The sequence below is a fragment of the Peromyscus maniculatus genome, chromosome 5 (genome assembly GCF_049852395.1).
Source record: "Peromyscus maniculatus bairdii isolate BWxNUB_F1_BW_parent chromosome 5, HU_Pman_BW_mat_3.1, whole genome shotgun sequence".
Taxonomy (NCBI): Eukaryota; Metazoa; Chordata; class Mammalia; order Rodentia; family Cricetidae; genus Peromyscus; species Peromyscus maniculatus.
This window is the reverse complement of record NC_134856.1, coordinates 42,463,827-42,476,924: the sequence shown is the minus strand read 5'-3', so window position 1 is coordinate 42,476,924 and position 13,098 is coordinate 42,463,827. Positions and strand designations below refer to the sequence as shown.

The 13,098-nt window shown below is 45.8% G+C and overlaps 1 long non-coding RNA gene across 1 annotated transcript in view; it reads right to left on the bottom strand.

Moving 5' to 3' along the window:
- Nucleotides 1-182: 182 nt before the first annotated feature.
- LOC121829731 (uncharacterized) overlaps nucleotides 183-13,098 on the bottom strand; it is a 120,519-nt gene continuing 107,603 nt past the window's right edge. The window contains exon 4 of the long non-coding RNA XR_006072797.2: nucleotides 183-403. This is a non-coding gene — a long non-coding RNA (uncharacterized LOC121829731). The remainder of the gene's footprint in view (nucleotides 404-13,098) is intronic.

Below are 13,098 nucleotides of genomic sequence, written 5' to 3'. Positions count from 1 at the left end.
AAAATTTAAGAGGAAAAAAAGGGAGAAATTAAACAATCTCATCATGACCCACAGAGACAACTGACCTGAGCTTGTGGGAGCTCATGGTCTCTGAACCAACAGTTAGGGAGCCTCCATGGGACTGAACTAGGTCCTCTGCATGTGTGACAGTTATATAGCTTGGTCTCTTGGTAAGGCTCCTAGCAGTGAGATCAGGACCTGTCCCTGCTGCTTAGCTGGCTTTCGGGAACCTGTTCCCCATGCTGGATTACCTTGTCCAACCTTGATGCAGGGGGAGGAGCTGGGTCCTGCCTCAGTTTGATGTGCCATGCTTTGCTCAGGCCCACGGGAGCACTGCCCCTTTCTGAATGGAGACAGAGGAGGAGTGGATGGGGAGGGGGTAGATGGGAAGGGCGGGAAATGACTGGGAGGAGAGTAGGGAGGGGAAACTTTTGTCAGTATGTAAAATAAATGAAAAAAAATGTTATTTGAAAAAAAAAATCTTGTCTTGGAAGCTGCAGTGTGACACAGTGAGTCACACGGTAAACCCCGTTGTCCATATATCTGTACCTGTAAGTGTTCATTGCAGAGAGTCATTGGTCTGGTTCGAGGCCTCTGGTTTCTACTACACTGTTCATGCTGGGCCCTCACTGGGACTCTTCTTGGAAATCCTGTTGTTGCCCTGTGTCATGGAGATCCTGCAGCTTTGGGTCTACAGGACTGGTCCCTTCACGTGCTCCAGCCGATCATAGATGGGGGGATGTTGGGACTGGCCAAGTCACAACTCGGGTTCTGGGCCTGGGCAGCTGCGGGGTTGGTCAGCCTGCCAGTTCTCCCCTGTCCTCACCACCAGGGCCATCGAGAGAACAATTTTTTATCCTGTTTAAGTAATTGTTAGCCGCCTCCTCCCATTTCATGTTACTGAGTTTAATGCAGATGGACAGAGTAACCCTTGTCTGTGTTCCTCTTGGCAAGACCTTTCTAATAACCCATCCTGTTCCTAGCACCATGCCTACTTTTAAAATACATACTGGCCAGGTGTGGTGGCACACGCCTTTAATCCCAGCACTCAGGAGGCAGAGGCAGGCTGATCTCTGTGAGTTCGAGGCCAGCCTGGTCTACAGAGCAAGTTCCAGGACAGGCTCCAAAGCTACACGGAGAAACTTTGTCTTGAAAATACAACAACAAAAAGATGCACACTGGACTGGGTTCTAGAGAGATGGCTCAGCAGTTAAGAGCACTGAAGGGGACCTGGGTCCCATTCTCAGAATGCACGTGGTGGTTCAAGCTCCTGGGGCTCCAGTGCCCTCTCCTGGCCTCTGCTCACACTGCATGCACATGGTGGAAAAAAAAATCATATAAGCATGCAGACAGAATACACATCTAAAATAAAAACAAATTAAAAATGCATAGAGGACCGCACATTTTGTATATTGTAGACAAGCCTTTGGCATCCATACATGGCGTTCTCTTAAATGTCGCCTTCCGTCTGTGGCTTGAACCATTGTTCTTTATTTTCTCCCCCTCTGAATGCATGGAGTGGGAGGAGACCATGTGAGGAAGCGAGTCACATGCTCAGGCTTCCTACTGCCATCACCATCATTCCCAGGCTATGTGACAAGTTCGCTTTTGGAAGGATGTGATGACGCCAATCTTTGTTGACGTGATCACTGACCAATGAGGAGGAGGACCCTGCGTCCTGGCTTTGAGGCTTTCTTTAGGAGATGCATGCTTTCTGCCTGTCGAAAGTCACATTCTTTCACAAGCCTACTAGACTGACATTCCTGGCATCTTTCTCACAACTACATGGAATATTTGTACTTTTTCTGGAAGCTTCCATATGCCACACACTGTCCCAAACATAACGTAACGGTTAATTCTCACAGTGGCCTTGCCAGGTAGGCGAGCCTCTCCCTGTCACAGCACGTTACCTGAATGTCTTTGAACATGAACACCTGGCTTTACTATGGATGTGGGCAATTCACAATTTCCAACTAGCTAGGTAGCAGTTGTCTACTCCAGTAAGAAAATAGGAACATACAGACCTTTTTGAAATTATTTTAGATTTTCAGCCATGTAGCAAAGATAGTCCTTTTGGATTCTTTTATTTTGACAGGTTTTCATTCTTTCATGACCTAGATACTTTTGAAGATTATCAGGCAGTTAATTTATAGAGTGATCCTCAGTTTGTTTTTTCCTCAGATTTTCTTCACGCTTGGATTGAGGCTGTACATGCTGGGCAAGTGTGTCATAAGCCATTTTAGTGAATCATATCAGGGATGCATGAAATTAATACAGTTCAGCCTGATGACCTTTACCCCACGTCACTTGTTCTTCTGATTTTTATCTATTGTAAACCCATAATAATGAATGTACGTCTGGGGAGATACTTTGAAAGTATACAGATACTCTGTCTCCAAACTTCGCCTACCTTTTTTTTTTTTAATTTTTTTTTTTTTTTTTTTTTTTTTACCAAGATAGACCTCTCTTGCAATAATGACTACTGTAATGACTACTGTGTTATTCTTTTTTCTGGTTTTGGTTTTTTCCGAGACAAACTATGTTATTCTTTTTGTTCTTTTTTTTTTTTGCATGCACACTTTTGTTTGCATGGGTGGAGTGGCCCATGTGTGTGGGTGCCTGTGGAGGCCAGAGGTTGACATGGATGTCGTCCTTGATTTCATTCCACTTTTATCTACTGAGACAGGATGTCTTGCTGAGCCCAGAGCTCACCAATTAGGCAGTCTACCTAGCCACTTGTCCTTGGACCCCTGTTCCTATCTGCTGAGTGCTGGGATTGCAGGCAGGGCTGTCATGCTTGCGTGGCTTTTATGTGGATGCTGGCAAGTGTTTTACCCACTGGGCATCACCCCAGCCCCATCACTGTGGTATTCTAACAGATTTTCTGTTTCCCCCATTCCTTTTACATTACTTTATGGGATGCTTCTGGAAGGAAGGGTTGTTCCTTATTCCAGTTTAATTATTTCTATTGGTATGAGCCCGTGGATATCTATCTGATGAGCTATAATCTAATACTATTAATTCTGTTGCCCAGCGGTTCCTACTTCAACCATTGAAACCCCTTCCCCATTGTAAACTTTCAATAAGCTCTATAATTTCTGGAGCACTTCCTTACTTTCTAGATCCACAGCATGCATGCTCCAGCCTCCTCCTGCATTCTCCTGTCCCCTTCCTTCCATTCTTTCTTCCTGGAGTCAGGAATCCCGTGTTCACTCAATTCCTGTTAGAGCAGGCGCACTGGCTTCCTTCAAACCTCAGCACCCTTACCTGGAAACATCTGTGACAGTAGCCTTACAGGATGGTGTCAGAGTGACAAGCAATACATGTGACTGGTGCTATAGTTTACATTTTCAGTGGTTTTTAGTGTCTTTCCTTTTTGCCTTCCTGAGGGTAGAATTTGTTTCTTGAGTTGCCGTCAGCTGCCTTCAGCCTGACATTATACGAGATTCCTAGATTGAGAAAGGATTTTCCAAGTCCTCCTTCCCCACCCCCCATTCTTTATCTTCTCTTAGGTTTCAGACAGCTCAGAAAAGAGACACTGGACTGTTGGGGGCAGGGGTGACAACACCAGCTGGCACCCTCTCAGGTGCCTGCTCTCTGGCAGGAAAGGGGTTAAATACTTTGTGATAACTTCAGCGCTCAACTGCCAAGTCTCTTAGGTTCAGCTCAGCAATCAAACTGCATAACCTAATAGAGCCCCCGGTGCTGCGGGAAGCACAAGACACTGATTTATATTTTAATATCAGTAATTTCCACAAGAGCAACATTTCTGAGTGTCATTTTACAATTTCTGTCAAATGCCAGCTCGGTTTTTCTTAATTCTGTTTATTGTGTCTGAATTTGCAACCTCATCGGCAATGCAGATTCTTGGTTCCCAGGAGAGAAGAGAGTTTTCACATTTCTCTGCAATGGGAGGGCTGGGGCTGGGGGACAGAAATGGGCCTATGAAAGAATTGGAAATATAAAAATGAAGTACTGCTTATTAAGAAGTGGTTATGAAGTGCATTTACCCTTAAAAAAGCAGGATTAATCAAATTTAAAAAAAGAAAAAGAAAAAAGTGAAAGAAAGAAAGAAAGAAAGAAAGGAAGAAAGAAAGAAGAAGGAAAGAAAGAAAGGAAAAGGAAGAAAGGGAGTATTTGAGATCCACACTGGAACCTTTCCTCCCAGAACCAAGAACTGTGAAAAGAGGGGCTGGTCCGGGGCAGGGGTGGAGGTGGAGGTGGGGGTGGGGGAGGGGTGGGATGATGGAGTGGGGTGATGGGTGGTGGGGGCGGAGGGGTATCTGGCCATGTTTTCTGTGAAGTGGGTTGCTGTGGCCATTGGCACTGCACTGGGTTGTGAAGGGCTTTGGGGTTCTCCAAGATCAAAGGGACAGGGCTACATAAACGCCAGATGTTGCCAGTAGGAAGGAGCCTGGTTCTCTCCTGGATTCTTTGAACATCTAATAAAAGAACAAAGCTGGTGCAGCTGGCACAAACCTCATCTTCCGGTTGGTGTGCTTAGGGGGCGGGTGGTGCTTCACGAGGCTGCCTGCTGCAGATGCACACTCGTGCATGCCAGCAGCGTCCACCGGCTCCTGCCAGACCCGCAGCTGTGGTTTCCGCACTAGTACATGCACGCACATGTCGGAGGGACCTCCTGTAAGGTCTCCACATACAGCCTAAAACTTAGCTGTGGTTCAACTGGACGCCTCCCTTGACTGTCACAGAAAGCCAGGAAGAGTCAGAGGCCCTTCCGTGAACGGGGAGTGTTGTTAGCAACCAGAATGCTGCTCTCCAAAGTCTCAGCTCCTGTGGGTCGTTTCGAGCCCAGAGCCGCAGGCTTTGCTTCTGGTGTGTGTTAGGACCGAATGCATTTTACCATCGCCCTTCAGTTTCACACGCTGGAAATCCAACATCGCGTCTCATTGCCAAACCTCTGGCAGAAGCCGTGTTGAGTTTCTCAGTGGAGCTATCGACCACATTGACTGAAGCCGCAGCAACGTGTTTCTCCCCATCCAAAAGGGTAAAAATAACAGGAACAAGTTGTCGGAAATGAAATTTCAATTCATCCACGCCCTTTCTACACTTCTGCTGCGACTCCCAAGCAGGGATCGATAGTGTTTAGACAGCCAAGGAGATTTTTTCCCCTCTTAAAGCACCAGATCAATAGTAAAAAAAAAAAAAAAAAAAATCTTGCAGCCCTCTGTATGTGTTGTAGTAAATGTGAACAAATCAGAGGCCTTCGGCTAAAGCGATTGACTGAAGGCGGAGGCAGTCCGCCACGCTTTGTAACCAAGAACGCATCAAGTGCACAGGTGGTGACGAGGAATGAAACCCCAGCACTTCCAGGGTTCCAATATCAAGGCTTCAAAGGGAATTCCTGTACCCAAAATGAATGGAAGGAATGAAAAGACTCCTGTGCAGGACGGCATCTGGGTATGACGTCTTTAAGAGCTAGGAATGCGCTGCAAGGATCAGTGACCGTCTTGCTTACGGGGAGACAGCGTGGATCCCGGAGCATGTCCCAGGACACTTCCTCTTCTTCCTGCCCTCTTGTGTCTTTTGGCCCATTGTCCACGATGCTGTCCACTTTGCACCTGCCTCCTCTAGCAGACTGAATCCCGTGTTTCTGGTTTCCCCACAGTGTGTCTCTCACATACCTGGTTTTCCTGTTTGTCACCAGTGATATCCTCTGGGGCCTGTTCCCCTCCTCTTTTTATTTGTGTTCGAGAGAAATTTGGTCAAAGCTCAATTCTGATTTTCTTCAAATGGTTTACCTATGAGTAGCCTTTTCCCATTGTGAAATTTTCTATATTTCATTGCACTCCTGTTTTTTTTTTTTTTTTTCAACTAGAGCTAATGTAGTGCCCAGATACTTGCATGAGTTAGGCTGAGATCTGAATGTTGTCCTTAGATTTCAAGAACGGGGACCCACAGATTAGGGCCCTAAGTAGTGACAGGAAGCTGGAGACTTCCCAGGTGGACAATGATGAAAACAAATCCTTAATTTCACCGGGAAAAGCAAATCCGGGGAATCACAGACTGCCACATAGCTGGGCCTCGCTTGCCAACACAAAACAAAACCCCAACTCTTTAGGTTGTAAAACCCAAAGGTGGACGCGGTGAGCGTATGAGCTGCAGTCTTCACTATGGAAGACTTGGGGTTCTTACCAGGGTCCCTGTGCCAACTTATATAATGATCTGAGATTCTGTTGGAGACAAAAACTGCCGGATTCTAGTGCAGAAACAGAAACAAAACAACACCTGCTGCCCCCCGCCCTTTAAATACCATTTATTTGTTTAATTTCTTCCTGTGGTGAAGGGGATTGAACCCATGGCCTCATGCATGATAAGCAAGTGCTTTGCCACCAAGACAACAAACACCCTCTCAAAACAAGCACGTATTAGTTTTGATGCTATATTTTATTTTAATAGAAATATGTGTGTATACTCACGAAGAAAAGGATTTTTTTTTCTTACCAGTTGTAGACTGGTAAGCTGTGGCCGTGGTCACTCTATAGACTGACACTTGCAGTCACCCCCTGCTCCGTATGAGTCCTCATGTCACGGACCTCCTATCTATAGGGCACTGGTATATATCCAAAGTGCCCCCAAGAAAAGAGAGGGCCAACACAGTCATTTCAAAGAGGTTAGGTGGGGGTAGCAGGAAGAGTCTCCCTCGGTGGTTGTTTCTAAAGATGGAAAAAGAGAAGCTAGCTGGGTGTGGTGGTGACTTTGGAGGGAGAAGCAAGACTGGGGTTCAAGGTCGAGGTGGGCTACAGTGAGAGCCTATCTCCAATCAAACCAACCCAAGTCACAAACAAACATCCGGGAACCAGATTGGAATAATAATCTATTCAGCAATTCCTAAGTTCTGAGAACCCGGTACATATCAAGTGAAATGGAAATGTACAATAATAAACACAACTCTGAGAAAAACTGGCATATGAGGAAAAAACCGGCCACGTTCCTCCTGTAGGTGTGGCCGTGAGCTTCTCTCTCTGGTTTTTATTCTCTCTCTCTCTCTCTCTCTCTCTCTCTCTCTCTCTCTCTCTCTCTCTCTCTCTAGATGCCAGTGTGCCAATGTGTATGTGTACATGTGATATATGTGGTGGCCAGAGGACAACCTGAGCTTGTCATTCCTCAGGAGCAGTCACCTTCTCATCGGCCTGGGGCTCGCTGATTCATCTGGGCTGTCTGTCCAGGGAATGCCAGGGATTAAACTGTCTCTGCGTCCTTAGGGTTAGGATTACAGGCACTCACTACCGAGTCTGACTTTTTGAAATGTGGCTTCTGGGGCCAGAATTCAGGTCCTCATTCTCGCAGGGTAAGCACTTTGCTGCCAGGGCTGTCTCCTCAGGATCACACTTTGAAGTTGGAATATTTTGGAATACACATGGTAGCATGGGGCTGTGAGATGTGAAAAGGCCTTGGGTGGGTTTTCCGACTGCCCGCCCCTCGCAGCTCTTTGCCTTCTAAGGTGTACCCTTGTCCTCTCAACCCTGGCCTCTGGCCTCTGTCTGGCTTGGCCAGTGCTGAGCATTGGCAGCAGACCAGAGGGAGGCAGAACTGTGCCCAATGTGCATGCTTGTCTTCTGCTCCTGCCCTGGCAGGTCCCCAGGAGCGATGAAGATGCCCCCTCTCAGGGTTCTTCCATGCAGTTACCCTCTTGACCATTTCAACTCTGCTCCCTCCCTTGGCTCTTGAGGCCTGGGAGTGGTCAAGGTGACCCCTGGGCACTGCATGGCACTTTGTAGCCTCCTTATCCCACACCCACATCTCTGTGAGATCCTCCATAGTCTATTCTGCTTATGCACACCACCTGCTCACTAATAAGGAAAAAATTGTGGTAAATCTTGTCAGCAGTTGTATTCATTTTTCCAGGGATGCTTAACAAAATCCCATGACTGGGTGGCTTAAAATAACAGAAATGTGCCGTGCCGCCGCCGCCGCTCTGAAGGCTAGAGGTCTAAGCTCAAGGTATCTGCGGAGTTGTTCTCTCTGAAGGTACTCTGCTCCTTGGCTTGTCAACTCATCACCCCTAACTGCCTTCATCTTTATATGGTAGTCTCCCTGGGTGCACTCTGTCTCTCAGTTTCTACGTTCATTGCCGTCTTGATGAAAGGGAATTTGGAAATGGACTGCACAAGGGAGAAGCCTGTTCAGGTGACAGTACATATAGGAGCATGGATGGATATGCCAAACGACACCAAATGGTGCCAGAAAATCACCCAAAGTAGGGAAAGCCTGGAACAGATTCTTCATCCCAGCCATCAGAAACTTTTTCGACTGCTCCTTAGAGTCCTGGGTGCATACTCCTCCTGCCTGTGCTCCAACTAGTCTCCGAGGTTTTGTTTTTTGTTTTTTGTTTTTTTTTTTTCCCCTTCTGTCCTCTTCGTTCTTAGTCTATATCATCTCTGGTCCCTTCTATCACTTGACGTCAGTTGCCATTCATATCGGAATTGCTCCAACATACACTCTCCAGTACGGCTTTGCTGTTAAGCTTGAGATCTGTAACCATGACTGCCTTCCAGACGCTTGTAGCTACCCTGACTGTTCCCTGCAATTCAACATCTCCAACAGGAAATCCTCTACTCCAAAGTTCCTTCTTTTTTACTGATTGTTTATCTAACATACATATAACATTGTGTACCATACACTCTTCTAAAGACTTTGCTCTTAAGCCATGTAATCTGCATGAGGAAATCTGAGATCTAGGTTCTCTGATTACTTTCATCTCTGGTGAGAAACCGAGGCACAGGAAGGTTATATAGCTTCCCCATGACTACATGGTAATATTTGGTAAAGCAGGGCTTGACACCCAGGTAGCTCATCTCTGGGGTTGGTACTCATCACCACTCCTGTATCCTGCACCCCCATCTCTCTCCCAGGCCTCTTAAGCCATCACTCACAAAATCCTTCCTATCATACTTTCTAAATAAAGCTGTTATTGCTTCTTTCATCCTTATCCAAATGCCATACTAATTCCAGAAACTATAGATATGATCTGGGCCGGTCATTGATTTGTTTCAAGTCTTTCAACATTGATTTGTTTAAAATTTTCAGTCCTTCTCTGTTGATGCCATGATACAGTTCAGGTCAAATGGCTTAGGAAGGCTTCCTTGATTTGTGCCATTTTTTCTGACCCTCCTTCCCTGTCTTTTTCCTTCCGTAGCTCCACTGAAATATGCCTTTGACCTCTGCTGCTTATGCCACATACATCATTCTGCCCCCTCTTTCCACCACTCCCAGGCTGGTGTTGAGGGTCGCAGTTGATCCCTCAGGACTCAGGGTAAATATAATTTCTTATGTAAAGCCTTTCCTGGGTCCTGAGACCTGGGTTCTTCCTCTGACAATGTGCTTTCAGCTCGATCCTTGATCTCCTGACCAGAACAATCATCACGTTGCATTAGAACCATGGTATACTGGTCCTCATCTTCCCCTACACAGATGATCAAGGGCCTGTACTTTCCTTGTTTACCACCCTGGCTCAAATGAATAGACAAGTACCTGTCATACAGTTGATGCTGAATCATATCGACGGAAAGAGTGGAGACCAGTGACTAGTGGCTAGAAGGAACTCACTGTCCTGGGAACTGAGATACTCAGTCTACATGGCCAGCATACTCTTTCCTTATGGGTAGACTGACGGAAGAAACCAAAGAGGCTTGTGAGGTGACAAAGCGAAGGACCCTGAAATAATCCACTTGAATAGCAACTGGTTAAGACAGAGTCACAGAATCACAGTTAAGACAGTATCTCAGACAGTTAAGATCTTTACAGTCGGGGCTCATGCTCTCAATCTATTGGCCAAGCAGTTCTCACTTCTGGACATCTCTAGAAGGGCTCTAGGTGCCTCTCTCTGTGTGACTCTGCTTTCTCTCTACATTGCAAAACTCCTGTCTTTCCCTCATGTGGTTTAGACTAATCCACTCAAGGTCTGCAGACCTCGAGCGATTTGCCATGAGCCGGCTTTCCTCAGACATCTTTCTTCTTTTAAGTTCTCGGGGATGCCGCCCTCCTCTCACATCCTTTGAAGCTGCAGACCTCCTGCTGTTCAGAGGCACAGTGGAGTACAAATCAGGAAAGGTTTAAGGAGACAATTGCTTTTGACTTTGCTCTTGATTCTGATGAATGGAGATGGGCTACATTCTAGGATATGGAGGAGAAATACAAATTTTCAACTAGAGCTAGAAGAATAGGAGAAATGGGCTTGTAAAGAGTTTCACATGCTCGGATCGGGAGCCTAGGATTTGTCTAGAGGCAACAGGGAGCACTGCCAGGTCTCAGGACCTGGGAATGACATCAAAATTTGCTTCAGGGTTGGAGAGACGGCTCAGTGGTTAAAGTGCTTACTATGCAAGTCTGAGGAGCACAGTTTGGACCCCCAGAATCCACCTAAATGCCGGGTGACTGTGGTGGCTTGCCTGTAATTCCGGCATCCCAAAGTCAGAGACAGGATCCTCAGATTAACTGTATGTGTGAACTTGGGGTTCAGCTGGGAGACCCTGTCTCAGCAAATAATGTAGAGACAATTGAGGGACCCTGCCTCAATGAACAAGGGGAAGAGTTATCAAGGCAGACTCTTGACCTCAGACCTCCACACACACAGACCACACACACACACACACACACACACACACACACACACACACACACACTGCACCTCCTCACATTCATCCTACAGAAACAAACATACATCTACACACATCACATATACATACATATGAGAAAAAATTGCTCAAGTCAGATTATCCTGACCTTTGTTTATAGGAGACAGGGCAGTTAGAACTAAGAAGAAAAGGGAAAGACCTAGACAGCTGCACAGGAGTTAGGAGACGACTCTTTTCAAAGGATAATAGCCAACGGAGCAGAATAACAGCCAAGAAATCTATTTCTTTGCTAGTGTCATAGTATAATATTTTATCCAAATATACAAGTACATCATGTAGAGAAGTTTGTTAAGCACTGATTAAAAGCAGATGAAGGAGTATAATACCTGAAGAGATAGTTACTAAACGAAGACTAGTGGTGGGTGAGATTGAAAAGGGACAATATCTCCTTTTGGAATGGCTCCTTTTCTTGACTAACTAGATGAGAGTACAGAGCAGGTCTTCAGTGGGTTCCAGGAATTGTCTATTTTCAGCTGGTTGGCCTAGAGCAAGCAGTCTGAGGTACCAGTCAAGCATCTGGGACTTGGAAATATTTTTAGTCTAAACAATCCCTATGTTACTAGGATCTACCTGTACCTTCAGGATGATCTGTCAAAATTTCCTTTGTAACCACAAAGATTAAAGGTGAGATGAAGTGAGAGAAGATTCTGGAGCGTGGTAGGCAAGCACCCTACTCATCACACCCCATTATATTTCCAAGTCTTCCCTTGTGGCTGTTCCCAGGGACCTTGTCCTGGAAGGGAAGGGAGAGTGGGGTGGTTACATGTGGGTGCTGCTATTGTTATGTTGGAAAATGCTTTTTGATGGACAGTCATTTCCTTCCACTGCCGGAGGGTGTTGATAATGAGCAAATTACCTTTTACTCCCTCTGGTGTGGATGTGAAATTGGCTGTTAATAGAGTTGCTAATGCTACCGGGTTAGCATGTGATTGTTCTATTTTAAGCCAATTTAAGTTATATTTGGGGAGTAGCCAATGAGAATACCTCGCTTAAGAATACAGGCCCTGATGGCAGCATTTAATATTGAGAAACCTGAGATGTGCCTGTGAGTGGAAAGTGCTGAACACGCCATCATTAACATGCACTATTTTAATAGGATGTCTTTTTTTTGGTAGGTACAAGAATGGTCTCATTAGGCAGATACCAAATGTTTTCATCATGGGTTAGGACCCATTTTCAAACCCCAATCATAAAGAATGTCATCAGCCAATGATGTACTCTGTTTAATCTAACAATGGGTTAATATTGGTCATTTCATTAGTGCTGGTTATGTGGTGAAAGCTTATGAGAAAATGAAGTATTCTGAGATTAGTTGAAAGGAGCAAAAGAGGTGAGAAATTTTACTGAGTTCTATGCTCGTCTGGGCTAATTAAAGGTGCAGATGAATTAATGGATGTTGGGAGTGGCTCTGATTTCTAAAGCTTGCCTTGGACTGGATGATGTGTCCGAAGAATACATGGCATTGTGAGTCCTCAAGGGCGGAGAACACAGCTTTCCCGTCTCCCGTGCTGTCTGGTCCTGTTGTCACCTGGCTCCCACTCCCTGAAGTGCCTGTTGTCACCTGGCTCCCACCCCTTGAAGTGCCCGTTACCACCTGGCACCTGGTGGGTAAATTGAGTGTGTTACTCGAGACGGTTTCTCGATTAAACGGGACGTCCTTGAGCAAAGCACTGTTGATGTGTGGGTTTTGTGTTTTATTGGCTTTTCATGTTTTAAATATGAAGCTCGTTATGCACAGAGAAGGAAACAGGTATGAGGGATGGAAAAGAAAGCGCCACTGATGGGTTACAGAAAGGTACAGCGTGAGCCGGTCTGGTTTGGATTAATTGGGCTTGGCACCGTCAGGGTTCTTGTCACCTGATCAGTTTACAGAATTGCAGAAATCGGGGAGTGGAAAGTGCTGTCGCCTAACAGAACCCTAACTTCCCTCCCTGCCAGAATACCTCCCAAGGAAATTTTAGGCTCACGATTTCTAATTTGCCATGGAAAATTCACCCCTAATGATCTCCCACTCATTCAACAAACATTTGCTGAGAACTGTATTGTGCCAGCCTGGGGCCCAGAGACAACTGGACCAGGATCCAGGAACAATGGGGCAGAGTGTCTTGGGGAGACCGTGACACCCCAAGTAAAAAGACAAGGTGATAAAACAGGCTGGGGAGAAACGGGGCGTTTAAAAAATACTTTTAGTGTTGATCTTTTTCTTTCAACACACAATGTACTCACAATGAGGGTTAAATTTCACAAACAATAGCTTATTAATTATTCTAATAAACTTCAGAGAGGCTGGAGAGATGGCAAAGCCATTCAATAAAGTGCTTGCCATCTGAACATGAGGACCCGAGTTTGATCTCCAGAGACTATGTGAAAATGTTGGGAGACAGAGACCGGTGAGTTTACAGAGTCCGCTGGCCAGCCAGCATGTCTCATTGGTGAGCACCAC